Source organism: Onthophagus taurus, chromosome 1, assembly GCF_036711975.1.
Source record: "Onthophagus taurus isolate NC chromosome 1, IU_Otau_3.0, whole genome shotgun sequence".
NCBI classification, from domain to species: Eukaryota; Metazoa; Arthropoda; class Insecta; order Coleoptera; family Scarabaeidae; genus Onthophagus; species Onthophagus taurus.
The window spans coordinates 38,356,576-38,374,720 of NC_091966.1; the positions used below are offsets into that span (position 1 = coordinate 38,356,576).

At 34.2% G+C, this 18,145-nt stretch overlaps 1 protein-coding gene across 1 annotated transcript in view; it reads right to left on the minus strand.

Moving 5' to 3' along the window:
* Positions 1 to 18,145, minus strand: part of LOC111419787 (uncharacterized) — a 119,081-nt gene that overhangs the window by 10,379 nt on the left and 90,557 nt on the right. The window lies entirely within an intron of this gene.

Here is an 18,145-nt window from a genome sequence, read left to right on the forward strand (position 1 = left end):
CTCGATAAGGAGTTAATTATTATTGTATTATACTATGAAAATCAATCGTTGGGATGTCAAAAGCACTACCTCAACATTCAAGGAATAAAATTGAATTTCAAGAAATGTCATTTCCATTAAAATGCAAAATGCACTATCATTAATTACCGTTATTAGAGTCAAAAGACGCGAAACACGATCAACAAATCCTTTACCCTTTCGTTTAATACCTCTTGTAAATTTTCCGAGTAAGAAACCTTTTGTGTAACGAGGAGAGTGGAGGGGTGTTTCGCTGTCGTCGAGAGACAAAATTACCTAATTTGTTATCGTGTGCACATAAAACGAATTCGTTATACTCGGTGTCGTTGTAACGTCCAATCAGATTTACGGTCGTTTACTTTTGGGGTCGTCGACGTTCAACATCGCAACGCGAAGACCCGTTTGATTTTATTGAAGCGGGTGAATATCGCGAAGGGGGGCGACACCCAACCAACTAGTCAATACGCGGCGAAGCCTATTGTACTAGGAGTTCGTTGAAAAAGCGCACAACTCAGCAACTGTGGATTTAATTGCGCAGTATTTCCATTAATCGAAACGAGGAAATTCTACGTTGTATTGCGAGCACAATCCATATTACAAAAAGTTATAAATTTATCTATTTTGATACGGAACAAATCTAAATTAAATCATTAAAAATCAAATTTAATCAATTCAGTTCTTGAATTAATTCAATGATATGGTTGAAAAATAGAAAAGCATACAGGAACAGGTGATAATTAATATGGTGTATTTATTCTTTACATATTGTTTATAGTTTCTAAAATTCATAGTATGTGAACCTTTTGAAATTAAGCTTGCTCTCACTGCTTCAGAATTATTCACAATACCAGGCAATTGTTTCCAATATAATCTTTTAAAAGCTCTAAATAGCTTTTAGTAAATCCTAACACTATTGAGTGACGCCGAATAGCTCCAGGAACAATCGCGATTAATTAGCTAAGTGTAAAGCAGTTTTGCAAATTTATTATAGAGTCTGCGAGTATGGTTGAATTTAAAGAATTGCTCGATCTGTAGGAGTGACAGTACAAATGTAGTGCGAATGCTAAAATTATCTCTGTCTTGCTATGCAGACTTAATGGGTCGAAATTCCGAGAAGGTTTATTAAACTTCATGCAATCTCGGAGCATGTTCGACTGCTCTAATTGACTCGGACTATCAGTCCTAAAGGTTCTCATTGGTCCCCTATGGTTTCCTATTATTCCGAATAACCTTCAATGGCTCTGATTATATCTCAATAAAAATCTCAATCATTGCATACTGCTCTCAACAACTTGTAATATCAGTAATCCCTAATATATTTCAATGACTTCCAATATCTCTCGCACTTCTAAGTTTTTTCTCATTTATTTTGTGGAGTATGTATGTTATTATTTATGTAGACTAAACCCGACGGCTACGATTTTATTGAAGCCCACGGTAAAAATTCTTCGCCGTGGTCAAGAACACATCTACCGCATCATAATGGAAGGGACTCCAGATGACGTTTTTTCTTGTGTTTTCTTCTAGCGCATAAGATTCGTAGTATTGTCTCTCTCCAGGAATTTTATTGATTTGTATACGCTCCAATTGTACGTTCAAATCTGAGTGACGTATTTTGAAGTTCGCGTCCTGTAATTTCAAACTTTATTTTTTTTTTTTTTGAAAAACTAAGCCTTAGAATCAAAAATTAAAAAATATAGGGTCAATCAATTTTAAAAAACTTTCGAATAAGTCAATAAAAAAAATACTTGACGGCCCTATTATCTACCAATAGCATAGCTCCCACGTAGATGGGCAAATTTGCCGACGATACCCATAATTCGATTATATTCTGCTGCCATTCTAGAATAATTTACAGTCTCCCTAACGCTTTCTTCGCAATATAGTTGTTATCTTTTCGAGAAAAGTAGTTTATAAGAACATGAACATTTTTACTACCCATTTAACTGCTTACAAAATTTGAAAAAGGAGAAGAGAGTACCCTGAGGGAACATGTGGTATCGTTTGATGTTAAAGTAACAGGGAAAGAGTTAGACTAACTAGAGGTCATAAGAGCTATGCCTAGGAACCGTCGATGATGTTGTCGAGGATTTGCGAGAGTGCTCTCCTTTTTCTACTAGGTATACATACATATATAGAGTTATTTTATTTTTTTTACACTAATATGGTGCGGCGCGGGATTTATTTTTGTGTCTTGTGTCCTAAATCATGCCTAGATATTTTGCGGCGTTAGCATATGGCACTACAACACTATTTATGTGCACTGAAGGTCTTTTGTCCACCATACATGATTTGCATGGGAAGAGATAAGATGAGATTTCAAATCATTGAGGTTGATTCTCCATTTTTGTGTCCACTTTTGGTATATATCACCAATATCCTGTAGCTTAAGCTAGTTGCTTCTGGTTCTGTCAATCCAGTAGCGTACCATCTCATCGGCAATCGGTTGAATCTATTTTTGTGTCCACTTTTGGGTTATATCACCAAGTTCCTGTAGCTTAAGCTAGTTGTTTCTTGTACTGTTAATTCCATCTCATCGGCAAATCATATTATGGTTACGTCATCATGTTTGGGCAAGCCACAGGTATAAAGCAGGTATGAGGTTGCTCCCAAAACGCTACCATGTGGCACATATGCACATATTTTGCTCTCTGCTGCATTGTAAAAAATCGTCCAGTTACGTAGGATTCCAAGATTTGGACATATTGAGCTGATAATCCTTTAATTCTCCTGAGCTACATAAAGGAAAATCACCGAATATTGCTTGTTCTCTAGGGTCCCCTCGATTTGATCTGTAATCCTGTTAAATGATGGAATGATGATTGCGAAATTCAAATCGGTTGTTCGGAATGAGTTGTCTTCCAACTATAAGTGGTCTTAATCTCTTTAATTGAAGCTTTACGAATACTTTAGATATGATAGGAAGTAATGATATTGGCCTGTACGTCTTTATATCATTAGGATTTATTTGATGATAATATTTGGATTTGGACATTCTTATCTTATATTACTTAAAAGAATAAGATCGCGTTAAGGCATTCATCCGTCGTTAATGATGTTCGAATGAGATAATCTTAAGTTAATGATAGGGTTGAGTTGCAACAATCATTAATTGTTAATGGCTTGGTTTGATTGGGACATTTATAGGCTGAGAATGAAGCTGGGTACAAATTTTTTAATTTATGGATTGAATTATGATATATCTGTTTGCATTGTGACACTGGTTGGGCAACGATATGATCGGTTCGGTTTGAGACATTCTTGCATTAAAATGCCTTTCTTAATCGAACAGGAGTCATTGTTATACTTTACGAATTTTCTCAACACAACCTCATGAGCAATCAAATTAAGCTGGGGCATTGTTCGTTTGGGTTATATTTAAAATTCGAAAAATGCAGGTAATTCTTTCCTTTGTGACGTTTTGTTGATGTAAATTGGGTTTTCTGAAGTATTCAAACTTAATACCATATCATTCATATTTTCTACAAGCTCTTCGTCAACACTTTTTATAAAGACATGTGGCTAAATGATGTACATTGAGCTAAAATCACTTCGATGTTGATTTTCCCCAATAATTTCTTTTTAGGTATTAACTTCTAAAAAAAGCTTTCGTACAATATTATGATTAATTGTACAAGATATTAGGTCAATTTTAATACAATGGTTCTGTATAGATAAATAATAAACAATGTCCACTCAAAGACTATTAACTGAACCGGTATCGATGTCGACGGATAAATTTCACATTCAGTATTCAAGCATTCAACGCGTTTAATATTGAATCCGTCCAGGTGGGCAACAATGGCTCTTTGTGGCTCGGAGGCCATTGTTTAATTATGGATTTTGAGCGGTGCCGCTGGAGTGCTACCACCTGCCTAAATTTTCGAGTTAATATTTCATGACATCGACCGCCGGAGGACATGTCGAAACATGAAATCGGTCCGAAGAAGGATTCGACATATTATTCCGTTCCGGTAAACGGATTTCCGCGAACGAGTTCATCAACATGGAGTCGTCTCTGGTTCGGTTTTAGCACGTTTCCCAAATGGTCATTTGCAAATGTATGCAAATTCGGTCGCGATGCAAGAAGCTCACGTCGGCGTCGGCGACGGTGCGAAAATGCAAAATAATTCAGAGTGTGCGAACGCCACTGAATCCCGAAGAAATATCGGCAGGGCAACAAATTTCGAAATGCGTTTATTTCGGGGATATCGTTTCCTTGTCTGCGTAAATTTCGACCTGAAATCTAGTTCGGTGACAGTGATAGAATGGATTTCGCGCGGCCAATGTATTTTTGAAATCCGAATTTAAACGGAAACACATTTTATCAAGAAATACTGTATCAATACGGATTATTTGCGTTTGATAAATGGTGTTAAGATGAAAAGAGATGAATAATTTGTGATTCTTCCGTGGTCAAATCTCACTTTGGCGACTTAGAAAGTTTCAGAGAGTGGTTCGTACGTGATTCGGGCGCGAGTTGAGAAAGGATTTTTCCCTTTATTATTTTTTCGCTTTAAATTACGGACTTTTTGCATAATGCAAAAGCATTCCGGGCGCCGTTCACTCTTTCCTGTGCCGAGGGAACCGCTCCCCAAATTATTAAATCACGTCACGGTTCCGCCCAATCAAGTCACGTTTTAGTTCGACTGACCATTTGTTTCCTTTTGGCCGACCAAAAAATTTCTATTCTACGTTCCATTTTTCAATTTAGATAATATGTATTCAATTTTCGAGCAAAGAGAATCGAAAATTTGTGGGTGAGAGAGTTAAAAATGTGAACGGAACAGGGAAATGGAGGGCGCGACTCTTGAACACCTTTCGTTAGCACTATATCACGAGGGGCTTATGTACGGGTATTAAGCGCTCAATTTGCGAGATTAGCGAAACGGAAGTGATTTATGCTGCATCAATAGGTGTGCGGGCGAGGGCGTCGAGCGTCTGAAAAGTTCTCTCTGTAGTGCGCTTTTGACCGATCGCCATAAATTCCGGACCCAAACCGGTCCAGATTTATGTGTATCCATCAAAGCGGCACTTAATCAAACGACTGCAAATAAAATTGTTTCCCAAGTGAGTCGAAACGCGGTACCATCGTCGAGAGAGCCATCGAGAATCCGCGTCGATAAATCCTTCCTTTCAAATTGACGCTACAACATAAAGAAGAAAAAAATGATGTATATCACCCGCAAAACCTTTCTTATTTCAAACTTAACGCAATTGGATATCTGGTTACCAGCTGTTGGCGGTTGTCGAGGCCACAAATCATGACCTGGTTGGAATACGGGAGTCGTCGTTCCGCGGACATCCGATGCATGTGTGGTGGCGGAGCCGGCGGCGTCGAGTTTCGACCGAACTAGAACGTTGTGGCATCGCGTTCCGAACGGGACAACGTGTTTAACGAAGCAAATTCTTCGAGCTGCACAATGGCGCAAATTTCCTCCGACGGACCGTGAATTTGATTGATGTCAAATATTACGTTTTAATGGTATGCTACAAGAAACGCGCTCGATTTCGAACGCGAGACGGGCGTGGAATTAAATATATATTATGGAAATTGAAATGGCACGCGGAAAGGGTCGGGATGAATTGAATAAATTCATGTTCTCAGCTCCGGACTTCCATTGTACTTACCAATTACATTAACATAAAGTGTTACTATGCTGATTTTTGGATTATTATTAGCTTATATAGACTATTGAGGAATTTACTCATTATTTTTCGATTAAATGGTAAAATTTACTTGGATTGCTTGGATTCGACATGTATTTACAGAAGATTCATAACTTGGATGGATATATTTGCGTGTGTTACGGTAGTAGTTTGCTTAGTAAACTCAATAATATTCAGACAAATTTGATATTTCGTGTAAACATAGAATGAGTTGAGGTACACACATAGCAAGGTTTTTATTTGCGGCAAAACACTTTAAAGGCCACCAAGTGTTCTTTTATTGAACAAGTAAATTGATGTATCAACATCATTTGGTGTAGCGTGGTTTGGTACAGAAACTTGATTGAACTGAATCTCGGTTGTTTTGAAAGACAGATGATTATTGTTAGGTCGACATTTTTAGGTAGGATGCACATGGGAGGATTCAAAGGTAGCCTTGCTCTGGAAAGAAGTTTTGAAAAGAGGTCGCTCTCGTGTTTCCTAAGCAGCCATATACCCTAAAAATATTATTTAACATTGGACAAGCTGAGGTTTAATCTTGTCAACTTTGCACCGATAACTGAAAGAACGCTGAACATTTGAATTTTCGAAAAGGTTCGCCTGACACCTACTGACATAAAGGAAAAAAACTTTGAAACAGTACTAAGGTTGAACCTTGATGTACCTTGACCTCAAGGACCTTGAGTTGTCCTAAACCTTTGGGGGGGGTTAAGTTACAATAGATTTCATAGGTCGCGGTGACGAGGGGGGGCGATTTCCCTCAACTCGGCAGCAATAATAATAATAATAAATCTAGGATATGAAGAAGATCACTGCGGTAGTGGTCAGATAGTCATAGACAGTCTATATCAAATACAAACTTCACAGCTTGCTAGGTATTTAAGTATTGTTCCAGATGGGTTGTTTAATTTATTTATTTGATGTCCCTCCGGCGTCATTAATTTATAGAATTTGTGAGCTAATAATAATGCATTTAAATCTGCGAGACTGCAATGACTCGCAGAAGAATGCTGCTTTGTTAATTAATGCAATGATTCTGAAGATTGATAGATTGTGTTAGATTGAGCTTAAATTCTCTGCTTGCCGTTCTCTTATAAGTCTTCAATAATAACCTGATGGTGTACAGCTCCATGAATGAAGTGGGAGTGGATTTTAATTGTATATTGTTGTAGAATTTAGTTCCTACGCAGTTAGAATTTTGCTGATATTAAAGTATATAATATCCCTAAGCGCCTAAGCCACAGCAAGTTTTCTGCCAGAATCTTAATCAATCACTTTCGCTGTCATGAAGACCAAGTTTATTGAATTGGCTACTTTTCTTCCACTTTTTCCACGCCTCTATTACTTCTTGCCATAGGATTGTTGGTACACCCCACCTTTTTCTTCCTTCCGGTTTCATACTGAACATTTTCTTTGGTATTCTTTCCTAATTCATTCGAAACAGGTGGCCATACCATTTCTGTAGTTTCTCTTCTATCTCCTCTAATAGAGCTCTCATGTCTTTTCCAACAGCCTTGTATCTTGTCTCTTCTGGGTTTTCCTACTATTTTTCGTAGATGCTTTATTTTTGCTGCTTCTACTTTTGAGTATGGGTGTACAGATGTTTTGTAGGATATCTGCTTTGAATGACATCGTCTGCGTGTATTAGGTCTTGCGTACAAATGTCTCAATGGCTAAGGAAAGTAGTGGGCTTATTACCCTGTTTAACACAGTGTTCTCTTCTAAAACTCATCCACAACAAACCCTTGTAACTAATTTTATAAGAACACAATATGAACCCTAAACTACCCCCTAAAGCACGAATCTGCAAGTCACTCAAAAACAAGCAGTATGGTAAAAGTATAGAAATGAGATTAGGAGTGTTGCATAGTCTAGCAGAACTAAATATCCAGGATATTATTAGATTCACAAGATCAAGACGAAGATACTGGGGAGAGCATTTCGATAGAATGAACCAGGAAGTATCACTTAAGAGATAACATGAAAGCTAGATATCTGCATGTAAAGAAGCTTAATATTTTATAACAGAAACTACAAGACTTTGTCTTAATAGAACAAGAAGACATCACTTCTTTCGTTTTCGAGTTATTAAATAATAGATACGACAAAAATTGCTAAAAAAGGATTTCGAAACCGTTGGCCCCGTGGTTGTCCTCACATAATATTCTTGATGGAACACCGCGATCGGCCTTTCCAGATCTTCCTGAGACACAACAGCATAGAAAATAAGAGCGAGTACTGTTCCTTGCGAAACCTAGTGACTCGGGGGTGTCGTTCAGCGAGGAAAGCATGTATATCCAGCTTAAAAGATACTAAGAAGGCTAAACTACTATGGAAAGCTCTAAATAGTTTAGTGGCAGAAGGGGATAAACATAATAATGATCTGCCACTTCATCTGAGCGACGTTCATGCTATCAATAAATTTTTCATTGACGCTATTCCCAAATTTGATCAGGACATTGCAGCGGTGGTTAATGACTACTTATCGAGTCCACTGCTTACTGATGAGTCAATGGGTGTTACAAAAGTTTCCGAATGGGAAGTGCTTACAATTTTCCAGTCAATTAGTAGCAATGTTTATGGTTGTGATGGTTGGATTGTTCTGGCTCAATTAATTCCTCTTAAAAAGAAGCCCAACCCAGACAGATTGGATGATCTTAGACCCATAGCTCTTCTACCACTGTTGTCAAAAATTTTAGAGAAGGTTATGGATAAACAGCTGCGCGACTTTGTAAATCGGAATAACTTGTTGCCTGAGTGTCCTGAGGTTCAGGGTGGGTTATGGTTGCTTGTTTTGTTAGATTTCTCCAAAGCGTTCGATTCAATTAACCACGAAATTATGTTAGGTATTTTAACGTCGTGTGGACTGTCACCATCCATCGGCAGTTGAGCAGATCGGTAGTTTCCTTCGGGGTAGGCAGCTGTTGGTTGTGTAATGGTAATACGTCCGATCCGCTTCCAATACATTGCGGTGTTCCGCAGGGATCAATTATTAGTCCATTACTGTTCTCGTTATACACATCAAATCTTATTGCACACCTTAGTAGCGTTCAAAGCCATCTTTATGCCGATGATACTCTACTGTATGTATCCTTCGCACCTTCGGAAGTTGACCAAGCCTGCCAGAAAATAAATCGCGAATTTAAGGGTATAGCACGGTTCGCTGAATTGCACTGTCTGAAAATTAACCCTCTTAAATCCCAGTTCATTTTGTTGTGCAATAATTCTTATTACAATGAAGTTTTGTGTCGCATGTCAGATAATAATCTGAATTTCACATCTCATATAAATGGCTGTCTGAAATCATGCTACTATAAGCTTAGGCTAATTTTTCAAAATCGCGATATTCCGACCGCTGATATGAAAAAACAACTTTGTGGGATAACTGCGTTATCACGATTAAATTATTGTGATGTCGTCTACGGTACCCATCTCGGATTCTGTGATAGGCAGAGAGTAGAGAGGGTGCAGAATGCATGTCTACGCTTGATTTGCCTGCTACACTGTTTTACAAGGTTTTGTACAATGCTATGCCACCATATCTATATCACAAAATTTCCTTCAGAACTGATGTTCATAATATTAATGTTAGATTTCGCGGTCGGCTCACGATTTCTAAACACCGTACAGAGTCTTTTAAGAAATCGTTTAGCTATTACATGCCAAATTTATGGAATAGAACAGTGGAGAGAGTGGCTAAGTTGATTCCTCGCCTCTTTAAACGGGAACTGTGGTCGTTTCTTTTTGCTCGGCAGCACCCACAACCACAATCATATGTATAGTTCGTGCCTATCCTACAACCGTATAATGCTCTGATGCGGAAAATACGGCACACGGTGTATATCTGGGTAGGTATCAACTTTATAAAAAAATAATTATTTAAAACAACTTTATACAAAAGTTGTTTAATATTTGATTAGCCATAATGAGACAGCTTTCAATTGTTTATTGACGAATAACTCGCTCATGAAGTTTTTTAAATGGCAATGTACCTTTTCGTTAGGCTCATTTGATAGAGACTTTTTTTCTCTGTACGATGACGTAAAATTTTAGTACCCTTGTATCAATCAAATTTTGGAAAAAAATGTAAAAATTGTTTATTAAGAAAATTGAATTGATAACATTAATCTAGAATCCGAGATCGTCAAGTATAATATACAAGTTGATTTATAACATACGGAGTAAACTAAAAGGGTAGGTACTAAAGGTAAAACTGAAGAGATTTTTTTAATGTTTTATTAAAAATGTAATAGTTACATAGATATCGCATGAAAATTTTTTAAATAATTTATCGTCCATTTTTGAGAACACGGTTTGAGCGTTTTAACAAATTTTTAAATAGCCGTAACTGCTATATTATAAAGATTTTATTATTTTTGTTAATTATGCATTGTTTAAGTAACCCCGAAATATTCGCAGTTTGAATTTAAACGTAGCGTAATACCGTATATGGTAAGAAATGAAATTAATTCAACTTTAACGTTCTATATCTTTGTGATTATTAAGTTGTGGTCAAAACATTATTAAGAAAATATCTTCAAGTTGGCTCCTAGTACCTACTCTTTTAGTCTGCTATTATTTACTTTTTATTATATTAGTTTTGGAAATGCGAAGAAATTGTTCGTTTGATTTATTTTGCTTTGATTCTTTGATTCATTTATTTGTTAATTATATCGAGAATAATTAGGTTAGGTGGAAGAACAGTCTACAGACTGAACCTCGCCTATTTAATTTAATTAAGCAAATTTTGCACTTAAAGGTGAAAGGTGTTTATTATCACTCTACCGGTTTCGCTCTTTTCGGAGCATCTTCAGGAGTTCCTAAAGTTATTAATTTTACAAATCAAAAATGAACACAGAAAACCTTACCACCGAAATAAATACAATCTACCAAGTTGCGAAAAATAATAACTTCCCAACTTACATAATAAATAATATTATAAACAAACAACAGAAAAAACAAAAAAAAATGATTAATTGTACCACTCTAAAGAATCAACACAATGAAGATCAAAGTATTTATTATAGAGGTATAACATTCCAAGGCAACATATCCAATAAAATAAAACAGAGTTTAAAACAATATAATATAAATCTTAATTTCAAACCAAATAAAACATTAGAAAGAATGCTTATAAACAATAAGGACAAAATAAATAAACTGGACGACAATGGTGTGTACATACTAGAGTGCGACACTTGTAAAGCAGCGTACATTGGAGAAACAGGCAGAAGCCTTAGAAAAAGAATAAGAGAACATAAACACAAAAATAACTCCAACTTCGGAAATCACTTAACATTTAACTCAAAACATGAATTTAACGAAGATAAAAATTCCAGAATCCTTCATCATATCAATAAAAGTTACTATTTAAAAATAATGGAAAACTATGAAATTAATAAATTCCTCAACAACTGCCCTGATGTAACATGCCTAAACGAACAAATTATACCTACAAGAAGACCACTATATACCTATCTCAAACAACCATACACACCTCCACGAAAACCTCCCGAACTCTAAAAATAGCTGCTCTCTCTGTACCATTATATTTTTCAGTGTGTTTGATGTAGGGAGTTGATATGTTTATGTTGTAATACCTCATTTTAACCTGTTGAAAATCAACCTATTCAAAACAAGAAAGTTTAAATTCAATACACGACAATCACATTTGACAGATTACCAACATTAAAATAGAAAATATACCATTGACAGTTTCAACATAACCTAAAATAAAAACCTAAAATAAAAATAAAAAGTGATGTATGATAGCACATGTTTAGAGATTAACATTTTAATAGTGAATTAATTCAATAAAATATCACATACATGTTTAGTTGTTCAAAAAATTGACGTAAGTTAAAATGTAAAATTATATAATAATAGAAAGTGTTGTAAAATTAATAACTTTAGGAACTCCTGAAGATGCTCCGAAAAGAGCGAAACCGGTAGAGTGATAATTAGGGCACGGAACTTTTGTAACGGAACGATGCGATTTACCCCCTCCACTTGTTCTCCTAGAAAATAAGGTGGTGGGGTCAAGTCAACTCACCTCATCGGTTGTTGTTGACGACCGACAATCGGTTTATTACACGTCAGTGTCAACTGTCACTACAATTTGAAAATATTAAAAAAAAAATATATTTTATAACTTTAATTCAAACAAACAGGATCCGATTTGTAATATCAATCACAAATCGGATACGGATATAAAAATATTGCTGTTAACGTATATTGAAACAATCATCCCTAAATTTTCATCTGTAAATGACGTTCTAGTTGACGTTAAAATGTGTTTGTACCTAGAGAATGATCTTTTAACATCACAACTTGTAAGTGGAGCATAAATAAAATACTGAGTTATTGAACCATATTTTTCCTTAAGAGTTAAAGGTCGGTTTTCAAATCCGAACAACAATTTTACCACAAAGGGAAACTAAAAACAATTCTTAAAAAAAAAACTATAATACGAACACAAACAGAACTCCAAATTCCAATTAAAGGTAACTAAAGAAAGATAAATAGCAAATTTGACGAAATTATGCGGATGAAAAGCGTCGAATACTGCACATTTGAACAACACAGTGAAATCGTACTGACAGTTGACAATGTTGACATTGATGTGTAATAAAAAACTGATCGTCGGTCGTCAATAACAACCGATCAGGTGAGTTGACTTGACGCCAACGACTCATTTTCTAGGAGAACAAGAGGAGGGGGTAAATCGTATCGTACCGTTACAAAAGTTCCGGGCCCTAGTGATAATAAACACATTTCACCTTTAAGTGCAAAATTTGTTTAATTGAATTACCCAGGTGAAAAGAAAACAAAAATGAATATTATTTAATTTAACTTTTTTACGATTCTTTTTTATTATGTACATATTAAAGTAATAAAGTCCTTTATTATTATTATTATGTTTACATTAAATATGAAATATTTTTGAATTTGACAGTGAGGAACTGTTGTAAGTTTCCTACATCTGATTTTATTTTATTTTTTTTTATGGCTTTGCGGGATCCTAGCAAATCAGCCCCTATATTATAGTTATGTAATATTCACCAATAAATCAAATCGCAATATTAGACCTCACCAAAAATTCATATATAATGTAAAAGACATTAAACAGGTTACAACTCAATACATGAACGATGTTAATAAGCAAAACAAAACCACAGGCAAGCAACGCCTTAATAAATCGTGGGCGGTATTTCTCATGAAATTTGCAGCTCAACAATATGTGATTTAGATCCGTAAATTCTGCTCCACATTCACAGGTCGGAGAGGAGAAAATCTTAATCTTATACAAGTTAGACGGAAAACGACTGTGGCCAAATTTCAGTCGTGTTGAAAACCTGCGAGACACCTCAACTTTCAGTGCCGAAACAAGACAGTAGGATGTATAACGGCATATTGTGTTATTCTTTTATTATAGTATGCCCTCCAGTGTGAAATCCATCCCTCTCTCTTCTTTATTTCTGTATGATTTTATTTTTATTATTGAAATATGTGTAAATCGATATAAAACATGTTTTACTAAAAATGTTGGCAAAAAACTTCAAATGATAAAAAGAGGCTTCTTGTTCTGCTGCATTAAAAACGAAATTGCCAGAACTGACAGGTTTAAATGGGGAAGTGAAGTGACATGGGTCTCTCGTCGGACGAAGCTCGTCAGCGGGTCGATATCACGGGCGGGCACAGAACGGCCACCAAAGCGGAGATAATATCAATTATCTTGTTTTGGCGCCGCGACGCTCCAAATTCCTCAACGAAACGTTCCGACGCGTCCCATGTATCGATCACACAACCACCCGAAGCCGGCGGTATAATGATAATTGAGCGTCGGTGTCGCGAACTATTCATTCATGATACCACAAATCACCGACAGTGCTAACGCGTATGAAACATTAGTTAATGCACCGGCGACTGTCGATTGTGAGCGCGACGACCGCAACACATCGCCAGGATTCATATATACGGTCGAACGACGTATGCTGGTTTACATTTTTTTTTTGAGTTTCCTGTCGTTCATGTGATATCAATCAAACGCCACATAGTAATTGGTGGTCATATTGTGCAGAGATTGTGCAAATGTGACAGTGATTTAGTGCGTTCGTTAGAAAGATAAATGGTTCGATTTGAAAGCTACTATTCAGGAATACGTCTGTTTGATTTATGAATAGAAATATATTGTTTCGGTTCTTATATTTTAGTAACTCAACTAAATATAGTTTAAGCAAGAATCTTGTTTCGTAGGAGTTGATAATCAAACTAGACGGGAAACAATGCAAACAAACGCAGGAAGTGTTAATTTGCAAATGGAACGGGCACCGAACTGGACTTTCCTCCTCTCTCTCTCTAACTCTTCTAACCCAGAGTGACGGGTAAACTTAATTGAAGACAATTTAATTATTCAAATGCGTTTAGTTGGACGAGCTATTAGCGCGCATAAGCTTTTATGTCACAGTTTTGTTTACCCGCAAAACGTAATTAAAGCTTTAACTAATGTTAAATACGATGAATGCTACGGAATGATTTTATAGTAATGGTTAAAGACTTTAGGATTTTTCCCCTCTTTTACCATTACTGATGAGATAAAAATTGCATGTATTCGAGCTATTGTTATAAATATTAAAGAGTTGAATGTGCCACAGCCAGTGAGAGCAAAGTTCTGTACCGGAAACTTTGCCCAAAGCGAGCACGCTCCTTGACTTTTTCAGTGAGACGCTTTACCTTTCTTTTCTCCATCTCTATCCTCCTGTTGAAAACAAAGATGTGGATATTTCTTTTTTAACTGTGTTCGCTATAAAATAATAATATATACTTATTTATTTAGATCTTAAATAGAAACCATATAAAAGAAAATAAATGACTGAAAAGTTTAAAACAAAACAAGAAGTGATGTCTTCTTGTTCTATTACAACAAAGTCTTGTATTTTCTATTATAAAATATTAAGCTTCTTTACATGCAGATATCTACCTTTCATGTTATCTCTTAAGTGGTCTATCAGGAAGTATCATCAAAACAAGTTTTTGAGCTATGCTTGTTTTTAGTAACGAAAGTCAATTATTTTAACATTTTGTTGATATTCACTTTCTAAAGTATATATGGTTATGAATTATGTATTCTGGGTTCATTATAAATTATTTATGTATAAAACATTTTTCTCCATCGCTTTTGAGTTATATTTGATTTTTGTAGTGAAAATCAACAATATTAATATTTTTTAGATATCCACTTTGTAACTAAAATATGATTACAACTAAAGTGTATATGGTTATGGATTATGTATTCTTGGTTCATTATGAACAATTTATGTATAAAATATTTTTCTGTTTCGCTATTACTTTTTGAGTTATTAATAACTTTATTAATGAAAATCATCAATTTTAATATTTTGTAAATATCTACTTACTAACTACAATATGGTTACAAATAAAGTATATATGGTTATGGATTATGCATTCTGGATTCATTATGAATAATTTTTGTATAAAATATTTTTTTGCTTCGCTGTTAGTTTTTGAGCTATGCTTGTTTTTAGTAACGAATATCAACAATTTTAACAGTTTGTTGATATTACTAAATATGGTTATAACTAAAGTATATATGATTATAGATTATGTATTCTAGGTTCATTATAAACTATTTATCTATAAAATGTTTTTCTCCATCGCTTTTAGTTTTTTAGTTATGTTTCATTTTTGTTGTGAAAATCAACAATATTAATATTTTCTAGATACCACTTTGTAACTAAAATATGATTACAACTAAAGTATATATGGTTATGGATTATGTATTCTGGGTTCATTATAAACTATTTATGTATAAAATGATTTTCTCTATCTCTTTTAGTTTTTGAGTTATGTTTGATTTTAGTAGTGAAAATGAACCATATTAATATTTTTTAGATATCCACTTTCTAAGTTAAATATGGTTACAACTAAAGTATATATGGTTATGGATTATGTATTCTTGGTTCATTATGAACAATTTATGTATACAATATGTTTCTGTTTCGCTATTACTTTTTGAATTATTAATAAATTTATTAATGAAAATCATCAATTTTAATATTTTGTAAATATCCACTTACTAACTACAATATGGTTACAAATAAAGTATATATGGTTATGGATTATGCATTCTGGATTCATTATGAATAATTTTTGTATAAAATATTTTCTTGCTTCGCTGTTAGTTTTTGAGCTATGCTTGTTTTTAGTAACCAATATCAACAAACTTAACATTCTGTTGATATTCAGTTTCTAACTAAAATATGGTTATAACTAAAGTATATATGATTATAGATTATGTATTCTAGGTTCATTATAAACTATTTACCTATAAAATATTTTTCTCCATCGCTTTTAGTTTCTGAGTTATGTCTGATTTTAGTAACAAAAATCAACAATTTTAATATTTTGTAGGTATTCACTTTCTAACTAAAGTATGATAACAACTAAAGTATATATGGTTGTGGATTATATATTCTGTGTTCATTATGAACCATTTATGTGTAAAATATTTTTCTTCATCGCTTTTAGTTTTTGAGTTATGTTTGATTTTAGTAGTGAAAATGAACCATATTAATATTTTTTAGATATCCACTTTCTAAGTTAAATATGGTTACAACAAAAGTATATATGGTTATGGATTATGTATTCTTGGTTCATTATGAACAATTTATGTATACAATATGTTTCTGTTTCGCTATTACTTTTTGAGTTATTAATAAATTTATTAATGAAAATCATCAATTTTAATATTTTGTAAATATCCACTTACTAACTACAATATGGTTACAAATAAAGTATATATGGTTATAGATTATGCATTCTGGATTCATTATGAATAATTTTTGTATAAAATATTTTCTTACTTCGCTGTTAGTTTTTGAGCTATGCTTGTTTTTAGTAACCAATATCAACAAACTTAACATTCTGTTGATATTCAGTTTCTAACTAAAATATGGTTATAACTAAAGTATATATGATTATAGATTATGAATTCTAGGTTCATTATAAACTATTTACCTATAAAATATTTTTCTCCATCGCTTTTAGTTTCTGAGTTATGTCTGATTTTAGTAACAAAAATCGACAATTTTAATATTTTGTAGGTATTCACTTTCTAACTAAAGTATGGTTACAACTAAAGTATATATGGTTGTGGATTATATATTCTGTGTTCATTATGAACCATTTATGTGTAAAATATTTTTCTCCATCGCTTTTAGTTTTTCAGATATGATTGACTTTAATAACGAAAATTGCAAATTGCAAGATTTTCCTCTTCGTTGCGGAAATAGGGTTACAATTAAAGCATATCTGGTTATAGCTTATGTATTCTGGGTTGAAAATCATCAATTTTAATATTTAGTAGATTTCCACATTCTAATTAAAATATGGTTACAATCTACATCTTGTTATATATCCTTGATTCGATTTAAGCATTTTATGTACAAAATAGTTAAAAATACATGATATAAAGTCGAATCGAGGTTTTAAAGTTTTTGTAGATAATTTTAATTTGATTTTGTGTGCTTATAGCCAAGAGAATATTCTTAAACGATATTCAAACAAGTTCAAAATATTCTCGTTGAAGAAGCGGCAAAGTAAAAACTTTCATTTACATCAAAACAAAACTGAAAATGGCCTGGTTAAAGTGTTATTTGGCTGGGAAATGTATCCAAACCGTCCTCATAGTATCACATTTAAAGCACGACTTAGAATCCCTTGAAGCTGCAGAGGTTCGTATAACCAATAAAACAAAGCCCTTAAATACTAAAATGGTTTTCGTCGTCACGCGAAGCGTATTATATACACTGAGCTTTTTAGTCCTAAACAGAGAGAATTGAATAGTTTTTAACACGATTTATAAGATATTTTTCAATACCTTTGAAAATTTTTATAAAAGTTTGACTATCTTTTTTGATTGTAAGATTTTCACTTTAAAGAGGTAAAAGTGGTGTGGGTATAATGGGAAAGAAGTTAAAAAGAAACTGTAGAATTTTATTGTACATCTTGGCTCTGTCCTCGCGGAGCCAGTAATTAACTGCCAATTTGAAAGTTTCGAGAGTTTTCCGGACCGGACTTTTCTTTCCACTTGTGTTTCGCAATTTTCCGTAATCCTCGCTATGCACGGCCGGAAGTTGGGCTATTTTCTTGAGCAAATGAACTCGCGGAAAACAAGGCTTTGTCCAAAGTGCCACTTCCGGATTATTGTCGATTGTATCGAGTACGAAGAAGAAATCAAATGTCAACAGAAAAGAATTATAATGGAAAATTCAGTCAATTTCTCGTTGTTGTTTGCAGATACAGAGTCGTCTTTCAACAGGTATCCAATAATGCGACCTTTGATGGGAAAGCGACGACACGTGCAGTGCGAAAATAGAATTTTAAACACTGCAACACTATGTGTGACGATGGGGTTTGCTTTGCGTGGACCGTAAAA